We start from the raw sequence: 22421 nt of genomic DNA on the forward strand, positions 1-22421 counted from the left end.
TGTTCTCATCTACGGACGTGGTCTCCCCGGCTGTGCCGACAGCCAGTGCGGAGATCGTGTCCGTGGCAGTAGAGCAGCAGGAGGCGGTTGTTGGTGCTGGTGGGGCTGGCGGGGACGTGGTGACCCCTCGTCAGAAGGCTGAGACGAAGGTGGTGGTGGAGGTTCATCGTGTGGATGATCCAGTCACAAACATGGAGAAGGACGCTGGGACGAGGAAGAGGGCGGCAGCAATGTCGGACTCTGACGACGTCCTGACGCCGGCTCAACGAACAGGGAAGAAAGCATCGGTAGATGGGGGGCGGTGCGCTAGTGGAGGTGAGCAGCGACAGCAGGTGGTGCCAGGTGGCACGGGTGTCGTGCGTGGAGAGCGTGGCAAACGTGGCCCCAGAGCCCAAGTGGGCAAACAAAAGTAGTAGTGGGAAGCGAGGGAGGAAACCTTAGCCAGGTGCGAGGGAAGGTTTAGATAGGGGCGGGAATCATCGTGGAAGGTGTGGTGAGGTCTGATGCTTGATGGCAGCGCCGGTTAATGGCGTGTGTGTCTGGGAGCGTCAGATAGCGTGCGCCTTGAGGGGCATGTGCCCAGTGTTAGGATGAAAGTGACTTGATATGTGCTGTTCAGATGTGTCTGCAAATTGTGGAGCATGAGTAGTGTTAGGTTCTGGTTAGAGGTGTGGCTGCCTGCGCCTGTGTGCGCCTAAGGTACGCTGGTGTGGTTGAGGTGGCGTATGCTGCTGCTGTGTGTATGAATCTTGGACTATTATGTTGTATAATATTATGGGGTGGGGTCTGTATGGTGGAGGTTTGAGGAGCGTCCTTATGTTCTATGTCAAGTATTGGGTATGTATTTTATACCTATGTATACACATTGTATAAAAACACTGGTAGTGTTAGTTGTGAGGGACCTGCTGTTATGAGGCCTCTTGTATGTACATGGATAGACCCTTTGTAATTACTTGAGAATATTTGTGAAATGGGTTGTGTATATACATGTCCTGTATCAATATGTTACGATGTTATATTCTTTTTCTTTACTGTATAATTTGTATGTTTGGTTGGGAATAGGTTTGGGCGGGAAATGCAAAGGAAGGGGGGGGGGGGTTGAGGCTTTAAACACGTTTGTGTTGGGGATAATTTTTAGGAATATGTGTCTTTTCCTGTAGTGAATTACTCATGTGTGCTACGTGTCTTTTACGTTGTAGCAATGTACTGTTCGTTGTGATATATATCTAAACCATGACTGTTGTTAGTACACTGTTCAAGCAGTCTTGTGGTCGTTGAATACACTTTGTAGACAAGCATGACAACTGTTATATTAATGTATATATGTCAATATGTCTAAGATTAATGCAGGTTGCTGTGGTAAACTGTTTGATTTAGAATAGGGGGGGTAAAGGGGGGGTGTTGGAAGCCACACGGAGTTGTGTGGTTCATTAGCCGATGGAAGGTTATCACATCTGCTGCCGGATAGGTCTTGTATTATTTTTTGATTAACTGTTCTGTACTGTTTTAAATAAAATATATAAAAAAAAAAAAAAAAAAACTCCCTCTCTCGCAACGTACCTACCTACTTACCTCCCTCGCAACGCACCTACCTACTTACCTCCCTCGCAACGCACCTACCTACTTACCTCCCTCGCAACGCACCTACCTACTTACCTCCCTCGCAACGCACCTACCTACTTACCTCCCTCGCAACGCACCTACCTACTTACCTCCCTCGCAACGCACCTGCCTACCTCCCTCCCTCGCAACGCACCTGCCTACTTACCTCCCTCGCAACGCACCTGCCTACTTACCTCCCTCGCAACGCACCTACCTACTTACCTCCCTCGCAACGCACCTACCTACTTACCTCCCTCGCAACGCACCTACCTACTTACCTCCCTCGCAACGCACCTACCTACTTACCTCCCTCGCAACGCACCTACCTACTTACCTCCCTCGCAACGCACCTACCTACTTACCTCCCTCGCAACGCACCTACCTACTTACCTCCCTCGCAACGCACCTACCTACTTACCTCCCTCGCAACGCACCTACCTACTTACCTCCCTCGCAACGCACCTACCTACTTACCTCCCTCGCAACGCACCTACCTACTTACCTCCCTCGCAACGCACCTACCTACTTACCTCCCTCGCAACGCACCTACCTACTTACCTCCCTCGCAACGCACCTACCTACTTACCTCCCTCGCAACGCACCTACCTACTTACCACCCTCGCAACGCACCTACCTACTTACCTCCCTCGCAACGCACCTACCTACCTACCTCCCTCGCAACGCACCTACCTACTTACCTCCCTCGCAACACACCTACCTACTTACCTCCCTCGCAACGCACCTACCTACTTACCTCCCTCGCAACGCACCTACCTACTTACCTCCCTCGCAACGCACCTACCTACTTACTTAACGCACCTACCTACTCGCAACGCACCTACCTACTTACCTCCCTCGCAACGCACCTACCTACTTACCTCCCTCGCAACGCACCTACCTACTTACCTCCCTCGCAACGCACCTACCTACTTACCTCCCTCGCAACGCACCTACCTACTTACCTCCCTCGCAACGCACCTACCTACTTACCTCCCTCGCAACGCACCTACCTACTTACCTCCCTCGCAACGCACCTACCTACTTACCTCCCTCGCAACGCACCTACCTACTTACCTCCCTCGCAACGCACCTACCTACCTCCCTCCCTCGCAACGCACCTACCTACTTACCTCCCTCGCAACGCACCTACCTACTTACCTCCCTCGCAACGCACCTACCTACTTACCTCCCTCGCAACGCACCTACCTACCTACCTCCCTCGCAACGCACCTACCTACTTACCTCCCTCGCAACGCACCTACCTACTTACCTCCCTCGCAACGCACCTACCTACTTACCTCCCTCGCAACGCACCTACCTACTTACCTCCCTCGCAACGCACCTACCTACTTACCTCCCTCGCAACGCACCTACCTACTTACCTCCCTCGCAACGCACCTACCTACCTCCCTCCCTCGCAACGCACCTACCTACTTACCTCCCTCGCAACGCACCTACCTACTTACCTCCCTCGCAACGCACCTACCTACTTACCTCCCTCGCAACGCACCTACCTACTTACCTCCCTCGCAACGCACCTACCTACTTACCTCCCTCGCAACGCACCTACCTACTTACCTCCCTCGCAACGCACCTACCTACTTACCTCCCTCGCAACGCACCTACCTACTTACCTCCCTCGCAACGCACCTACCTACTTACCTCCCTCGCAACGCACCTACCTACTTACCTCCCTCGCAACGCACCTACCTACTTACCTCCCTCGCAACGCACCTACCTACTTACCTCCCTCGCAACGCACCTACCTACTTACCTCCCTCGCAACGCACCTACCTACTTACCTCCCTCGCAACGCACCTACCTACTTACCTCCCTCGCAACGCACCTACCTACTTACCTCCCTCGCAACGCACCTACCTACTTACCTCCCTCGCAACGCACCTACCTACTTACCTCCCTCGCAACGCACCTACCTACTTACCTCCCTCGCAACGCACCTACCTACTTACCTCCCTCGCAACGCACCTACCTACTTACCTCCCTCGCAACGCACCTACCTACTTACCTCCCTCGCAACGCACCTACCTACTTACCTCCCTCGCAACGCACCTACCTACCTCTCTCCCTCACAATGTCAAATACAATAATGCTCACATTTCGTGTTTTACATTTGTCTTGGTATAAACCTTGGTAATAAATACCGACAAGTTGGTTTAGAAAGACACGTAAGCAAACACTATAACATATTTATTAGAAAACGTTTCGGTCCTGGGACCTTGATCACTTCATTTGTCTTACTTATCAACTTGTCTGTCTGACGGCCATGTATCTCGTGGCGAGATGGGCGATGCTTATTCTGTTCTGTAAAAGGACACAGATGCAACTAACGTGACCTTTTATCGTGGTAACGTTTCGCTCTTCAGAAACTTTGTCAAGGTAACGGCTTGACAAAGCTCCTGGAGAGCGAAACGTTGCCACTATAAAATGTCACATTAGTTGCATCTGTGTCCTTTGACAAAACATTTTGCCGGTAATTCTGCCATTATTAACGGTGTTAGTTCTGTTTTCATGAGGAAGGTTCCTTGATGTTGGTGAGGGGCTCTTGATTTAGGGAATTGGATCTGTGCTCCAGTTCCCCGAATTAAGCCTGAATGCCTTCCACATCCCCCCCCCCAGGCGCTGTATAATCCTCCGGGTTTAGCGCTTCCCCCTTGATTATAATAATAATCTGTTTTCATGTGCTAGTATCTTCCATTGCAGACACTGCAAGGCTCCAGGCGGACATCAACCAAATTTTTAAATGGGCTGCAGAAAACAATATGAAGTTCAACGATGGGAAATTTTAATTACTCCGATATGGTAAACATGAGGAAATTAAAACTTCATCAGAGTGCAAAACAAATTCCGGCCACAAAATAGAGCGAAAAACCAACGTCAAAGACCTGGGAGTGATTATGTCGGAGGATCTCACCTTCAAGGACCATAACATTGTATCAATCGTATCTGCTAGAAAAAATGACAGGATGGATAATGAGAACCTTCAAAACTAGGGATGCCAAGCCCATGATGACACTCTTCAGGTCGCTTGTTCTATCTACGCTGGAATATTGCTGCACACTAACAGCACCTTTCAAGGCAGGTGAAATTGCTGACCTAGAAAATGTACAGAGAACCTTCACTGCGCGCGTAACGGAGATAAAACACCTCAATTACTGGGAGCGCTTAAAGTTCCTGAACCTGTACTCCCTGGAACGCTGGCGGGAGAGATACATGATTATATACACCTGGAAAATCCTAGAGGGACTAGTACCGAACTTGCACACGAAAAACACTCACAACGAAAGCAAAAGACTTGGCAGACGATGCAACATCCCCTCAATGAAAAGCAGGGGTGTCACTAGCACGTTAAGAGACCATACAATAAGTGTCAAGGGCCCGAGACTGTTCAACTGCCTCCCAGCATACATAAGGGGGATTACCAATAGACCCCTGGCTGTCTTCAAGCAGGCACTGGACAGGCACCTAAAGTCGGTACCTGACCAGCCGGGCTGTGGCTCGTACGTTGGATTGCGTGCAGCCGGCAGTAACAGCCTGGTTGATCAGGCTCTGATCCACCAGGAGGCCTGGTCACAGACCGGGCCGCGGGGGCGTTGATCCCCGGAACTCTCTCCAGGTAAACTCTAGTTTCTATTTGTTACAGGAATCAGAACAGATGCTGAACATCGTCATCTGTTGAGATCTGGTTCCCTGAAAGTCATCTGTGCACCTGTCGTACTTTCTTAAGATTAATGGACTGAACACTTCAGTTCCAGGCTGAGGGACTGATTACCTCAAACTGCTCCTCTTTTTCTACCATTTTTCTTTGTATTGGACTGATGAGGCCACTGCGTGGCGAAACATTTCCTCAAAGATTTCGAAATGTTGCACAAGTGTCTCTTTCTTCAACTTGTCGGTTTTCTAAACCATTTATCACACCTGTGAAACGCATCAGGTGTCCTTCATTATGTCTGTAGACCATGCAAACATTTTTCATGTCTCTGCTGCAGATTTCTACCAGTTTCCTCCCACATATTTGTTTCTGCAATGCCCACAGGGGAGTGTGTAGACTCCTGCAGTGTAACTAATAAAGATCTCCAGATGTTGCCCGAGTGTCTCAGTTATCAACTTGTTGGTTTTACAGACAAATTGACAGCGGTCACTTACGGCGGCTACTGTCAAGGGGCCACCACACCGTTAACCGTTTCTTTCTAGCTCTTCTTGAACAAATCTCCCGCCCCCTCCCCCGCGTCTCTCTGTTATTTGACCTTGCGTCTGGTCGGTAAGTAATGGGCCGCTGAGTAGTATTAACTCTCAGGAAAGACCCACTAGAGTGAGAGGAGAGAGTAGGGATAGTGGAAAAGAAGTGATGGGGGGGGGGAAGGGTTAGAGGAATACAGCAGGGGATAAACCCAGCCGTGTGGCATTTTGTTGGCAAGGTTGATTTATTGTTCTGCTCACAGTTGCAGTTCACGACACGGGCGGGTGTGGGAGGCAGGTTCAGTGGACAGGTTACGTCAAGGCGTCGTACAAAAGATTCGTTGCTTTCTGTGCTATGGTGAGGCTGGATTGGGAAGGGGTTAGGGTATTGGATGATTTAAAAACCGGACGTCTGTTAAGGTGCACAGGGCTTCATCCTGGTAATTTCTTCGATGGTTGTGGACGCTGAAGTAGACAGTGGGTCTAACATGTTACTGGCTAAATAACTGCGAGGGAGGTGTGTTCCCTAGGTGTGTGTAGATGACTTATACCTTGATCTAGGATCGTGTATGACGAAGTCAAGGAATTGAAATCTCTTCTACGATTGAATGACACAGGTTCGCTCTTCCTCGAGGAAATTGAATCACATGCAACATCTGGGAATCTTTATTGAGGAAACGTTTCGCCACACAGTGGCTTCATCAGTCCAATACAAAGCAGAAAGACTGATGGACTGAACATATCGTCTCCAAGCAGAGGCAGATGGCAGATGGCTCCAACTTCATCCTGTTCCCTACTTGTATGTCTCATAACAATAAAAATGCTTTCAAATGAGCTGATGTAGGTAACAGCTCTTAGCTTGCCAATAAAGTTAGGAATCCTTAACCTGTAAATAGTTTGCCAATAAAGCTAGGGATCCTTAACCTTGTCAAACCCTGTGTAAAAAAAGAAAAAAAAAGGGACTGATTACCTCAAACTACTCCTCTCCTTACACCTTTCTGCTTTGTACTGGACTGATGAAACCGCTGTGTGGCGAAACGTTTACTCAGTAAAGATTCCCATGTTGCATAAGTGTCTCAATCTTCAACCTGTCGGTTTTTAAAAGCATTTATCAATTCCTCGATGAAGACGAGACTCGAGATACACAAAACTCCCTTGGGAATAAACATTTAATTACTTTTATGGTCCGTGTGTGGTGGTGAGAGTAAATATCTATCAGATTACCTTTACTGATCATTTTCTTGTACTATATAAAGGAAGGCTAGTGTGTCGCTGTCCTGGGATCTGCGGAGGAGGACGTTTAATAACAATTAAAAAGATTAAGAGTTAGTGTTACTAACAATCAGGAGCCAGGGGATAATGGAGGAGTTTAAAAATCTTAAGCATGACTCACGAAATCGTAATGACACGATTGCAAACAAACCATACCCCGGCCGGGATTGAATCCGCGGTCAGAATCTCAAAACTCCAGACCGTCGCGTTAGCCACTGGACCAGCTAGCCACAATAAGATTCGTCCAACTAGGTATATTTCTACACCATAGGAAGGTTAGCACAGGCACCTCTGTGACCACAAATGCAAGTTTTTACAGACGAATCTCCAGCTAGCTGGAGATTCGTCTTACTGTGGCTAGCTGGTCTAGTGGCTAACGCGACGGGCTGGAGTTTTGAGACTCTCTGACCGCGGGTTCAATTCCGGCCAGGGTATGGTTTAATCTAAAGCATTTAGTTAAGTTAGTTGATCTACCATCCATTCCCCTCCACCTCCCCCTCCCCTCCCTCCCTCCCTCTCTTCCTCCCTCCCTCTCTTCCTCCCTTCCTCTCTTCCTCCCTTCCTCCCTCTCTCTCTCCCTCCCTCTCTCTCCTCCCTCCTCTCTCCCTCTCTCTCTCTCTCTCCCTCTCTCTCTCTCTCTCCCTCCCTCTCTCTCTCTCTCTCTCCCTCCCTCTCTCCCTCTCTCTCTCTCTCCCTCCCTCTCCCTCCCACTCTCCCTCACTCACTCTCTCTCCCTCCCTCCCTCTCTCCCTCCCTCTCCTCTCTCTCTCTCTCCCTCTCTCTCTCCCTCCCTTCCTCTCTCTCTCCCTCCCCCTCTCTCTCCAGACAACACGTCCTAATGAAAGCATTTTGTTCCAGCAACTTGTGAGTATCACAGTACTTGTCAGACTGATAAAAGTACTGTCACTGAAGCTAAAATCTTGGTAGCTTCAAGAACAGGTTAGACATGTGGGCGAGAAAGGATAGATTTCATAAGTACCTACCACGTAAGAGCTGCTGTGTTCTTCCATTCTTATGAATTACAAGGAGCGAGATCTTACACCTACAAGCCAACATACAGACGACTCTCCCTCAGTCGTGTACTGGTGACTGCTACTCTCCCTCAGTCGTGTACTGGTGACTGCGTCACTGCTACTCTCCCTCAGTCGTGTACTGGTGACTGCTCGTGTACTGGTGACTGCGTCACTGCTACTCTCCCTCAGTCGTGTACTGGTGACTGCGTCACTGCTACTCTCCCTCAGTCGTGTACTGGTGACTGCGTCACTGCTACTCTCCCTCAGTCGTGTACTGGTGACTGCGTCACTGCTACTCTCCCTCAGTCGTGTACTGGTGACTGCGTCACTGCTACTCTCCCTCAGTCGTGTACTGGTGACTGCGTCACTGCTACTCTCCCTCAGTCGTGTACTGGTGACTGCGTCACTGCTACTCTCCCTCAGTCGTGTACTGGTGACTGCGTCACTGCTACTCTCCCTCAGTCGTGTACTATTGACTGCGTCACTGCTACTCTCCCTCAGTCGTGTACTATTGACTGCGTCACTGCTACTCTCCCTCAGTCGTGTACTATTGACTGCGTCACTGCTACTCTCCCTCAGTCGTGTACTATTGACTGCCTCACTGCTACTCTCCCTCAGTCGTGTACTGTTGACTGCGTCACTGCTACTCTCCCTCAGTCGTGTACTGTTGACTGCGTCACTGCTACTCTCCCTCAGTCGTGTACTGGTGACTGCGTAACTGCTACTCTCCCTCAGTCGTGTACTGGTGACTGCGTCACTGCTACTCTCCCTCAGTCACTGCTACTCTCCCTCAGTCGTGTACTGGTGACTGCGTCACTGCTACTCTCCCTCAGTCGTGTACTGTGTACTGCTACTCTCCCTCAGTCGTGTACTGGTGATTGCGTCACTGCTACTCTCCCTCAGTCGTGTACTGGTGACTGCTACTCTCCCTCAGTCGTGTACTGGTGACTGCTACTCTCCCTCAGTCGTGTACTGGTGACTGCGTCACTGCTACTCTCCCTCAGTCGTGTACTGGTGACTGCGTCACTGCTACTCTCCCTCAGTCGTGTACTGGTGACTGCGTCACTGCTACTCTCCCTCAGTCGTGTACTGGTGACTGCGTCACTGCTACTCTCCCTCAGTCGTGTACTGGTGACTGCGTCACTGCTACTCTCCCTCAGTCGTGTACTGGTGACTGCTACTCTCCCTCAGTCACTGCTACTCTCCCTCAGTCGTGTACTGGTGACTGCGTCACTGCTACTCTCCCTCAGTCGTGTACTGGTGACTGCGTCACTGCTACTCTCCCTCAGTCGTGTACTGGTGACTGCGTCACTGCTACTCTCCCTCAGTCGTGTACTGGTGACTGCGTCACTGCTACTCTCCCTCAGTCGTGTACTGGTGACTGCGTCACTGCTACTCTCCCTCAGTCGTGTACTGGTGACTGCGTCACTGCTACTCTCCCTCAGTCGTGTACTGGTGACTGCGTCACTGCTACTCTCCCTCAGTCGTGTACTGGTGACTGCGTCACTGCTACTCTCCCTCAGTCGTGTACTGGTGACTGCGTCACTGCTACTCTCCCTCAGTCGTGTACTGGTGACTGCGTCACTGCTACTCTCCCTCAGTCGTGTACTGGTGACTGCGTCACTGCTACTCTCCCTCAGTCGTGTACTGGTGACTGCGTCACTGCTACTCTCCCTCAGTCGTGTACTGGTGACTGCGTCACTGCTACTCTCCCTCAGTCGTGTACTGGTGACTGCGTCAGTGCTACTCTCCCTCAGTCGTGTACTATTGACCTGCAGTCGTGTACTGGTGACCGCGTCACTGCTACTCTCCCTCAGTCGTGTACTGGTGACTGCGTCACTGCTACTCTCCCTCAGTCGTGTACTGGTGACTGCGTCACTGCTACTCTCCCTCAGTCGTGTACCGGTGACTGCGTCACTGCTACTCTCCCTCAGTCGTGTACTGGTGACTGCGTCACTGCTACTCTCCCTCAGTCGTGTACTGGTGACTGCGTCACTGCTACTCTCCCTCAGTCGTGTACTGTTGACTGCGTCACTGCTACTCTCCCTCAGTCGTGTACTGGTGACTGCGTCACTGCTACTCTCCCTCAGTCGTGTACTGGTGACTGCGTCACTGCTACTCTCCCTCAGTCGTGTACTGGTGACTGCGTCACTGCTACTCTCCCTCAGTCGTGTACTGGTGACTGCGTCACTGCTACTCTCCCTCAGTCGTGTACTGGTGACTGCGTCACTGCTACTCTCCCTCAGTCGTGTACTGGTGACTGCGTCACTGCTACTCTCCCTCAGTCGTGTACTGGTGACTGCGTCACTGCTACTCTCCCTCAGTCGTGTACTGGTGACTGCGTCACTGCTACTCTCCCTCAGTCGTGTACTGGTGACTGCGTCACTGCTACTCTCCCTCAGTCGTGTACTGGTGACTGCGTCACTGCTACTCTCCCTCAGTCGTGTACTGGTGACTGCGTCACTGCTACTCTCCCTCAGTCGTGTACTGGTGACTGCGTCACTGCTACTCTCCCTCAGTCGTGTACTGGTGACTGCGTCACTGCTACTCTCCCTCAGTCGTGTACTGGTGACTGCGTCACTGCTACTCTCCCTCAGTCGTGTACTGGTGACTGCGTCACTGCTACTCTCCCTCAGTCGTGTACTATTGACTGCGTCACTGCTACTCTCCCTCAGTCGTGTACTATTGGCTGCGTCACTGCTACTCTCCCTCAGTCGTGTACTATTGACTGCGTCACTGCTACTCTCCCTCAGTCGTGTACTATTGACTGCGTCACTGCTACTCTCCCTCAGTCGTGTACTATTGACTGCGTCACTGCTACTCTCCCTCAGTCGTGTACTGGTGACTGCGTCACTGCTACTCTCCCTCAGTCGTGTACTGTTGACTGCGTCACTGCTACTCTCCCTCAGTCGTGTACTGGTGACTGCGTCACTGCTACTCTCCCTCAGTCGTGTACTGGTGACTGCGTCACTGCTACTCTCCCTCAGTCGTGTACTGTTGACTGCGTCACTGCTACTCTCCCTCAGTCGTGTACTGGTGACTGCGTAACTGCTACTCTCCCTCAGTCGTGTACTGGTGACTGCGTCACTGCTACTCTCCCTCAGTCGTGTACTGTTGACTGCGTCACTGCTACTCTCCCTCAGTCGTGTACTGGTGACTGCGTCACTGCTACTCTCCCTCAGTCGTGTACTGGTGACTGCCTCACTGCTACTCTCCCTCAGTCGTGTACTGTTGACTGCGTCACTGCTACTCTCCCTCAGTCGTGTACTGTTGACTGCGTCACTGCTACTCTCCCTCAGTCGTGTACTGTTGACTGCGTCACTGCTACTCTCCCTCAGTCGTGTACTGGTGACTGCGTCACTGCTACTCTCCCTCAGTCGTGTACTAGTGACTGCGTCACTGCTACTCTCCCTCAGTCGTGTACTGGTGACTGCGTCACTGCTACTCTCCCTCAGTCGTGTACTGGTGACTGCGTCACTGCTACTCTCCCTCAGTCGTGTACTGGTGACTGCGTCACTGCTACTCTCCCTCAGTCGTGTACTGGTGACTGCGTCACTGCTACTCTCCCTCAGTCGTGTACTGGTGACTGCGTCACTGCTACTCTCCCTCAGTCGTGTACTGGTGACTGCGTCACTGCTACTCTCCCTCAGTCGTGTACTGGTGACTGCGTCACTGCTACTCTCCCTCAGTCGTGTACTGGTGACTGCGTCACTGCTACTCTCCCTCAGTCGTGTACTGGTGACTGCGTCACTGCTACTCTCCCTCAGTCGTGTACTGGTGACTGCGTCACTGCTACTCTCCCTCAGTCGTGTACTGGTGACTGCGTCACTGCTACTCTCCCTCAGTCGTGTACTGGTGACTGCGTCACTGCTACTCTCCCTCAGTCGTGTACTGGTGACTGCGTCACTGCTACTCTCCCTCAGTCGTGTACTGGTGACTGCGTCACTGCTACTCTCCCTCAGTCGTGTACTGGTGACTGCGTCACTGCTACTCGATAGGAATTTAAATTTATTTTATTGTAGCTTTTTGTTGATCGGGAAACAAGTCCATTAACACATGAGATTAATCACTTAATGATTTAACATACGTTTAGCTCTCAACGTTAAGCAAATTTACCAGCATAAAAATGTTGATGCGCCATGGCCAAATTTTATTGGTTGATATGAGGATATCATCATTAACCGCCAACAGAATGCCATAATTTGCCACATAGCGGGAGGCAATTGGAGCCGACTAATGAGTATTTAAACGAGTCGACTTCATTAGGTTAACTACTCTACTTTACCTCTTAAATTTTCCCATATCACTCAATTTTCTCATTGCAAAGATCCTGACGAAGTACCGGTGACATTGCGAAAGACCTCGAGCGCATACATTTCCCTCTTGCATTAACAGAAATACCCACTTATTTCCAACAGAAATACCCATTTATTTCCAAACAGAAATACCCATTTATTTCCAACAGAAATACCCATTTATTTCCAACAGAAATACCCATTTATTTCCAACAGAAATACCCATTCACCCTGATCCATTATAATGATTTAGTGACGTGTACCACACATCATTACTAGGTTCGACCCCCGTCCACCTTTCTCATTAGAGAAATTGAACATTAGCTGGAATATTTTTTTTTTTTTACATTAAGTATAAAAGATAAATTTTAATTTACTAAATTGTTGTGTTTGGGTCTGTGATGATTCTCACACAAGTCTAGATGTAACATCCTGTCTGGGTAAGAGATAACACGTGTAACACTTGGGTATCTGTCTTGCAGAAACGTTTCGTCAATACAACAGGTTTCTTCAGTCTAATATAGGCGAACACAAGGCTAGAGACAGAATGAGTAGTTTTGACGTGAACAGTCTGTGAGCCTAGGTAGATGGGTCGTCATTCCCTTAAAGCCTAAAGAACAGGCAAGCGGCCAGACTATTTGAATATTCAGGCTTAAAGGACTGACCACCTCCCAGCAAAGCTCGACGGACTGATCACCTCAAAACAGCTTCTACTGTCTCCACTGTTACATTCCACTGAAGAAGCCTGCTGCGCAGGCGAAACGCTTCGGCAATAAACACAAACTACTTTCCCAGCTTTCTACTACCTACCTTACCACTACTGCCACTACCAGCTTTACCATTACCTGTCACTGCCTACCTTACCACTACTACTACCACCATTACTTACCTTACCACTACTACTATCTTAACAATACAACCACTACTATCTTACCACTACCATTACCACTAATTCCTCTCTTGGACCCGTCCTTGTCCCGCTCGCCTATACAGGGTGTTTCAAAGAGATAGACCCAGTTTCAAAGCAGTATATATGTCAAATCGGATCAATCTCTTTAAAACACCTTGTATATACCGGCTACCTCACTCTTTTCTGTCAGTGTGACTTTGTAAATGATCCAAGTCGGACCGAAACGTCGTCGAAAGCTCGTCTCTCCTACGTACGGGTTGTGTATTCATTTCTTCGTTATTAACTACCATTAACAAACCATACCAAGTCGACGCAACATTATTACATTCATACGAAGAGCTAAGCCCGCAAGGGCTAGACCCATGACTCGTTAATTACAACACAGGATTAAATTAGATAGTAAAAAAATACTAATATCGCATATGTCTGGCGGCATAACTCGGTCAACGAGCCAATGGTAATTAAAATTGTTAGATAATTTAGTGTAAAATGGGCTGCTGACACTGTTGTGGGTGAGTACATGCTGTGTACTCACCTAGTTGTACTCACCTAGTTGTACTCACCTTGTTGTACTCACCTTGTTGTACTCACCTAGTTGAGGTTGCAGGGGTCGAGTCCAGGCTCCTGGCTCCGCCTCTTCACTGGTCGCTACTAGGTCACTCTCCCTGAACCGTGAGCTTTATCATACCTCTGCTTAAAGCTATGTATGGATCCTGCCTCCTCTACAACGCTTCCCAAACTATTCCACTTGCTGACTACTCTGTGGCTGAAGAAATACTTCCTAACATCCCTGTGATTCATCGGTGTCTTCAACTTCCAACTGTGTCCCCTTGTTGCTGTGTCCCATCTCTGGAACATCCTGTCTTTGTCCACCTTGTCAATTCCTCTCAGTATTTTGTATGTCGTTATCATGTCCCCCTTATCTCTCTTGTCCTCCAGTGTCGTCAGATCGATTTCCCTTAACCTCTCCTCGTAGGACATACTCCTTAGCTCTGGGACTAGTCTTGTTGCAAACCTTTGCAATTTCTCTAGTTTCTTTACGTGCTTGGCTAGGTGTGGGTTCCAAACTGGTGCCACATACTCCAATATGGGCCTAACGTACACGGTGTACAGGGTCCTGAACGATTCCTTATTAAGTTGTCGGAATGCTGTTCTGAGGTTTGCTAGGCGCCCATATGCTGCAGCAGTTATTTGGTTGATGTGCGCCTCAGATGTGCCTGGTGTTATACTCGCCCCAAGATCTTTTTCCTTGAGTGAGGTTTGTAGTCTCTGGCCCCCTAGACTGTACTCCGTCTGCGGTCTTCTTTGCCCTTCCCCAATCTTCATGACTTTGCACTTGGTGTGGTTGAACTCTAGGAGCCAATTGCTGGACCAGGTCTGCAGCCTGTCCAGATCGTAATGACACGATTGCAAACAAACCATACCCCGGCCGGGATTGAACCCGCGGTCAGAGAGTCTCAAAACTCCAGCCCGTCGCGTTAGCCACTAGACCAGCTAGTGGCTAACGCGACGGGCTGGAGTTTTGAGACTCTCTGACCGAGGGTTCAATCCCGACCGGGGTATGGTTTGTTTGCAATCGTGTCATTACGATTTCGTGAGTCATGTTGACGGCAGTGAAGGGACTTGAGTTAGAGTTCGTCACGGCCACGCTAGCTGGAGATTCGTCTGTAAAAACTTGCATTTGTGGTCACAGTGGTGCCTGTGCTAACCTTCCTATGGAGCAGAAATATACCTAGTTGGACGAATCTTATTGTGGCTAGCTGGTCTAGTGGCTAACGCGACGGGCTGGAGTTTTGAGACTCTCTGACCGCGGGTTCAATCCCGGCCGGGGTATGGTCTGTCCAGATCCCTTTGTAGTTCTGCCTGGTCTTCGATCGAATGAATTTTCATCAACTTCACGTCATCTGCAAACAGGGACACTTCGGAGTCTATTCGCCCCGTCATGACGTTCACAAATACCAGAAACAGCACTGGTCCTAGGACTGACCCCTGTGGGACCCCGCTGGTCACACCCGCCCACTCTGACACCTCGCCACGTACCATGACTCGCTTTCTTCCTGACAAGTATTCCCTGATCCATTGCAGTGCCTTCCCTGTTATCCCTGCTTGGTCCTCCAGTTTTTGCACGAATCTCTTGTGTGGAACTGTGTCAAACGCCTTCTTGCAATCCAACAAAATGAAATCCACCCACCCCTCTCTCTTTTGTCTTACTCTTGTCACCCTGTCATAGAACTCTAATAGGTTTGTGACACAGGATTTCCCGTCCCTGAAACCATGTTGGCTGCTGTTGATGAGATCATTCCTTTCTAGGTGTTCTACCACTCTTCTCCTGATAATCTTCTTCATGACTTTGCATACCATACATGTCAGTGACACTGGTCTTTAGTTTAGTGCTTCATGTCTGTCTCCTTTTTTAAAAATTGGGACTACATTTGCTGTCTTTCATGCCTCAGGCAATCTCCGTTTCGATAGATGCATTGAATATTGTTGTTAGGGGTACACATAGCGCCTCTGCTCCCTCTCTCAGGACCCATGGAGAGATGTTATCCGGCCCCATTGCCTTTGAGGTATCTAGCTCACTCAGAAGTCTCTTCACTTCTTCCTCGGTTGTGTGTACTGTGTCCAGGACTTGGTGGTGTACCCCACCTCTCCGTCTTTCTGGAACCCCTTCTGTCTCCTCTGTGAACACTTCTTTGAATCTCTTGTCGAGTTCCTCACATACGTCACGGTCATTTCTTGTTGTCTCTCCTCCTTCCTTCCTTAGCCTGATTACCTGGTCCTTGACTGTTGTTTTCCTCCTGATGTGGCTGTACAACAGCTTCGGGTCAGATTTGGCTTTCGCTGCTATGTCGTTTTCATATTGTCGTTAAGCCTCCCTTCTTATCTGTGCATATTCATTTCTGGCTCTACGACTGCTCTCCTTATTCTCCTGGGTCCTTTGCCTTCTATACTTCTTCCATTCCCAAGCACACTTGGTTTTTGCCTCCCTGCACCTTTCGGTGAACCATGGGCTCATCCTGGCTTTTTCATTATTCCTGTTACCCTTGGGTACAAACCTTTCCTCAGCCTCCCTGCACATTGTTATTACATATTCCATCATCTCATTAACTGGCTTCCCTGCCAGCTTTCTGTCCCACTGAACCCCGTTCAGGAAGTTCCTCATTCCTGTGTAGACCCCTTTCCTGTAGTTTGGCTTCATTCGCCCAGGCCTTCCTGCTTCCCCCTCCACTTGTAGCTCTACTGTTTATTCGAAGCTTAAAACCACATGATCGCTTGCCTCAAGGTGTCTTTCATATGTGATGTCCTCAATATCTGCACTACTCAAGGTGAATACTAGGTCCAGTCTTCCTGGTTCATCCTCTCCTCTCTCTCGTAGTGTCCCTTACGTGTTGGTACATGAAGTTTTCCAGTACCACCTCCATCATCTTAGCCCTCCTTGTATCTTGGCCCCCATATGGCTCCAAGTTCTCCCAATCGATTTCCTTGTGGTTAAAGTCACCCATGATCAGTAGCTTTGCCCTGCACGCATGAGCCCTTCTGGCCACTGCTCTCATCATACTCTTGCGTTGGCCTCCTGCTGTTCTGTTGTGGGTTATACATCACTGCAATTACCATTTTGGGACCTCCAGACTGAAGCGTTCCTGCTATGTAATCACTTGCTTCTCCGCTGTCTCCTCTCTCCAGCTCATCAAAATTCCATCGGTTTTTGATCAGCAGTGCCTCTCCTCCACCCTCCTGTTCCCTCTGTCTTTCCTCAGGATCTGGTATCCCACTGGAAAGATGGCATCTGTTATCATACATGTAAGCTTGGTTTCTGTGAGAGCTATGATGTCCGGTGTGGCGGCCTCCTGCCAAACTAGCGGTTAAATTGTTAACCTGCCAGCCGGCAGTACCAAGGGTACGTCATCAAACCCAATGTGGGGAGTACTGAGCCGGCCTTAGAAGCAGTATTTACCAGAACACCTTACGGTATACATCTACTGGCAGTAGAGAGTATTCATCTGACCATCTTATGGTATATATCTACTGGCTTCTACTGGCTTTAGAAGAAGCGCTCACCGCAGCTCACCGAGTCTGACGGCCGCATTCAGTGAATTCACAACATAGTGTGTTCTGCAAGCAGTATTCACCAAACCACCTTACGGTGTATATCAACTGGTCTTAGAGAGTATTCACTTGACCGTCACGGTATACATATGGCCTGTTCCCGTGTGACACAGATAAGACAGGGTCGGAGTGTGACACTGAAATGGGCTGGGACCGTAGTGTGACACTGACGGAAGTATGACGGAGTGTGACACTGACGGAAGTATGACGGAGTGTGACACTGACGGAAGTATGACGGAGTGTGACACTGACGGAAGTATGACGGAGTGTAACACTGAAGTAAGATAATAGGATCGTAGTGGAACACTGAGAGACAAGGGTGTCGTGTGACACTGAAGATAGGATTGTAGTGTGACACTGAATAGTGTCGATAGGCTGGCCTCTGAGAAGAAAGACGCTAAGCTGGTGTTACTGAGATGAATTAATTACAACTTATTATTGTAGAATTTAATATATGTACAAAGATGTTACTTAAAATTTATTATTTTAGCATATATATATATATATATATATATATATATATATATATATATATATATATATATATATATATATATATATATATATATATAGTGACACAGTAGTGTCAGAAAGTTGTACCCTGTGTGTAGGGTCATGAATTATAATTTATTATTTTAGGATTTGTTTGTACAAAGATGCTAATTATAATTTATTATTGTAACATGTATATGTGTATATTATCAGACGTTAATATTTACAGAATACCTCTAGACCAAAGATTGTTTTTTATATAATATTAAGGATAATTTATTTTAATGTTTATTTTGTATCCCGAACTCTTATATTACGACACTAATGGAAGGCCAATTGGTGTTTTTGTAATATCTGGTGATGCCTCTGACTCTTTCATGCCACTCCTCTCACTTATTTGTTATTCCATCAGCGTTTGTGTACCATAACTTCAGTTTCCTTTCCAACACTGGTTTGGGGAGTCTGTGAGGGTGGAAGACCTTGTAGCGTACTGTGGGATTCTATAGCTGGGTGTTGGGTGGAAGCTGTATGGACTGTAGTTCGTGTTGGGATGGTGAGATAGGTTGTGGGGTTCTGGGGATGGTTGTGCGCGCTTGCCCTTGTTGCTCTGTCCTGCTCTGACTGACTTCTGCTGGTTCCGTCCTTGTCTCCCTTCCTAGCTCCTTTCGCTTTTTTGTCCTCTCCCTCAGCTGCTGTCGTTCTGTTTGTGTTTTGTCTCTGTCTAGGAACACCCTCTTATACTCTGCCGAGTACTTCAACCGTGGGTGAGCACATGCTGTGTGTCGTGTTATAACTGAGCATACGCTCTCTCTTAATGTCATAGGTTGGATAAATACATGAGTGAGAGGTTGGATTTGAGTGGGACTTGAACACAAGTAAACAGAATTATCAAAGCTTACTGCTTGGGTAGCATTGAAAATTGGGTCGGGCAAATATTCTGTTAGCGGTATGGATTGTGGAGGACCTGCCTATTATTATTATTATAATCAAAAAGAAGCGCTAAGCCACAAGGGCTATACAGTGCTGCAGGGTAGGGAAGGAAGCGAGGGTATTGGATGGCAGAAGGGAGGAGGGATGATCAGTAGGTTACAGAAAACAGCAGGGCAGGGGATAGTACGGGGGTAGAGGGTAGCAAGAGATTCAAGTAGAAAGGGCTGAAGGTATCAGAATTTGTGAAGTAAGTCAGTTGTTGTCAAAAAGTCAATGAGAGAGTCTGGATGAAAGGTGGGTCCATCAGCAAGAAGGGAAGGTAAAGAGAGAGCAGCAGAGCGAAGACGACTACGGAGGTAAATTCTGTGTGCTCGTTGATAAAGTGGGCAGTCCAACAGAATGTGGCTGACCGATAATGGAACTTGGCAATTCTCACAGAGAGGAGCAGGGCGCCTCTCCATGAGATTTCCATGAGTAAGACGAGTATGGCCAATGCGAAGACGGGAGAGAGTAGTCTCCCAACCTCGACACTGGTGATAAGAAGACGGCCAGTAACCTATACTCGGTTTAATAGATTGAAGTTTGTTGCCGAGCATAGTAGACCAACGTTGTTGCCAACGGGTGTGAAGTTGGGAAGATATTGCAGCAAAATAGTCCGTAAATGGAATACCTCTACATGAAACTGGTAGGTCATGTACTGCTGACCGCGCAGTAGTGTCTGCCTGTTCATTGCCCTGTACGTCAACATGACCAGGGACCCAACAAAAAACAATATCTTTATGCTTGGTAAAGATGCGGCGTAGCCAAAGTTGGATACGGAGGACTAAGGGGTGAGATGTATCAAATTTCTGTATAGCCTGTAAAGCACTAAGGGAGTCTGAGACAACCACAAATGATGGCACAGGCATAGATGCAATACGGATAAGTGCTGTAAGGATGGCATACAATTCAGCAGTAAAAATACTAGCCGAAGATAGTAAATGCCCATGTACGATGCTGTCCGGAAACACTGCTGCGAATCCTACGCCGTCAGAAGATTTAGAGCCATCTGTGTACACAGCAATGGCATGAGAATGAGAGTGAAAGTGGTCAAGAAAAAGAGAGCGGGAAGCGACCATAGACAGTTGGGCTTTCGAGCAAGGGAGAGAGAAAGAACAGACTCGAACAGCTGGAACTTCCCAGGGGGGTAAGGAAAAGTGAGATGCTACATGTACATAGAAAGGTGGAAATTGAAGAGAAGACAAGAGCGAATGAAGGCGAAGAGAGAAGGGACGGAGTAAACAGGGGCGGCGAACAAATAAAGAATGTCTACTAATATCAGTGACCATTCTATAAATGGAAGGATTGCGGAGATCATGAGAGCGTACATAGTAGCGAAGGCAATGGGCATCACGGCGATCGGATAAGGATGGAACGTTCGGTTCTGCATAGAGGCTCTCGACAGGGGAAGAGCGAAAAGCACCAAGGCATAAACGTAATCCTTGGTGATGAATGGGGTTAAGGCAAGAGAGAGTAGCAGGAGATGCCGCTGAATAGATCTGGTCACCATAATTAAGTTTCGATAAAATAAGGGTGGAATGTAGGCGAAGGAGGGTTCGACGATCAGCTCCCCATGAAAGATGAGCAAGGGTTTTAAGAAGGTTCAGCCGGCTGTGACAAGTTGCCTTCAGAGAGGTAATGAGAGGTTTCCAGGATAACCTACGATCAAAGAGGAGGCCCAGAAACTTGACTGTATCACGTTCAGGGATACGGGAGCCATAGAGGTACAAAGGATGATCGGAGATGACAGAGCGTCTAGTGAAAGTAATTTGGTGGGTTTTAGTGCTGGAAAATTTAAACCCACGTGTGGCCCAATTGGAAACACGGTCGACTGCATGCTGGAGAGAAACTGTAATAAGGTGACAGTCAGCGCCTGCACAGGCAATAGCGAAGTCATCAACATAAGTGTGATTACCAAATGTTTGATGGAAGACTAGAGGCCAAATCATTAATAGCAAGGAGAAAAAGTGTTGTGCTCAGAACACATCCCTGGGGGACACCTTCAGCTTGGATAAAATCCGGGGAGAGCACATTATTAACCCGAACACAGAAATGCCTGCCAGTTAAAAAGTTCTTAAAGGATGGTAGATTGCCTCGAAGGCCTAAGGAGTGGGCTTGGGCTAAAATATTATACCTCCAAGTAGTGTCATATGCCTTCTCAAGGTCAAAAAATATGGCAATAACTGAGTGGTTATTCGCAAAGGCATTACGAACATACGTATCCAAGCGTAGTAAGGGGTCTATGGTAGAACGTCCCTTACGAAAGCCATATTGACGAGTGGAGAGACTGTTGTGTGTCTCTAAATACCACACTAAACGTCTATTTACTAGGCATTCCATCACTTTGCAAACTGCACTGGTAAGAGCAATGGGACGATAGTGGGAGGTTTCATGTCCCGTAGTGCCTGGTTTGCGGAAAGGGAGAACAATGCCGGATTTCCACAGCTGTGGAAGAACTCCTTGTGACCAAATAAGATTGTAAAGGCGTAATAGGACTGCAAGGGCTGACTGATGTAAATGTTGTAGCATACAAATATGAATGTCGTCGGGCCCAGCTGCCGATGATCGGCAAGCTGAGAGTGTTGCCTCCAGTTCTTGAAGTGTAAAAGGCACATTATACTGTTCTTCCCAGAGAGAAGAAAAGTCCAAGGGTGCTAACTCTCTGGCAGACTTTGAGGAAAGAAATGAGGGGCATAGATGGAGTCCCTGAGAAATACGGACCAGATGATTGCCAATTTCATTGGCAACATCTAGTGGGTTTGCTATATCAACACCGGCAACCCGCAGAACAGGAGCCGGGTCAGGAGAATATTTACCACTCAGTTTTCGTACTTTTTTCTAGACTGCACTCAGAGGAAGCAGAGGTGATGGTGGAGACATAATCTCGCCAGCAAGTGCGTTTAGCGTCACGGATGACACGGCGAGCGATCGCACGCTTCTGCTTAAAATCAAGAAGTCTCTCTGTGGTTCTATTGTACCGGTACCTGCCCCATGCAGCGCGTTTCAAACGTACTGCACGAGCACAAGCAGGAGACCACCAAGGCACGCATTTCTGAGAATGCCTGCCCGAAGTTTGGGGTATAGAATGAGAAGCTGCGGTTAAAACGGAGGATGAGAAGAGGTGTAAAAGCTCATCGATGGAGGACGAAGAAGGAACCTCTCTAAAAACAGTTAGGTGTGAGTAAAGGTTCCAATTTGCCTGATCAAATTGCCAGCGTGGGATGCGAAGAGGTGGTGAATATGAAGGGGAAGTAAGAATGATTGGGAAATGATCGCTGTCATGTAAGTCCGGAAGAACAGTCCAAGTGAAGTCTAATGCGGTGGAGGAAGAGCAGACTGAGAGATTGATGCAAGAGAGAGTGAGAGTCCGAGGATCAAAATGGGTGTGAGTACCTGTATTTAAAACATGGAGGGGGTGGGTGGCAAGAAAAGCCTCTAACTGAATGCCACGGGAATCACAGTGAGACCCCCCCCCAGAGGAAATGGTGGGCATTAAAATCACCAAGTAACAGAATCGGTGGTGGTAATGACGAAACAAGAAAGGCAATATCCGGAATAGATAAT

The sequence above is a fragment of the Cherax quadricarinatus genome, chromosome 91 (genome assembly GCF_038502225.1).
Source record: "Cherax quadricarinatus isolate ZL_2023a chromosome 91, ASM3850222v1, whole genome shotgun sequence".
NCBI classification, from domain to species: domain Eukaryota; kingdom Metazoa; phylum Arthropoda; class Malacostraca; order Decapoda; family Parastacidae; genus Cherax; species Cherax quadricarinatus.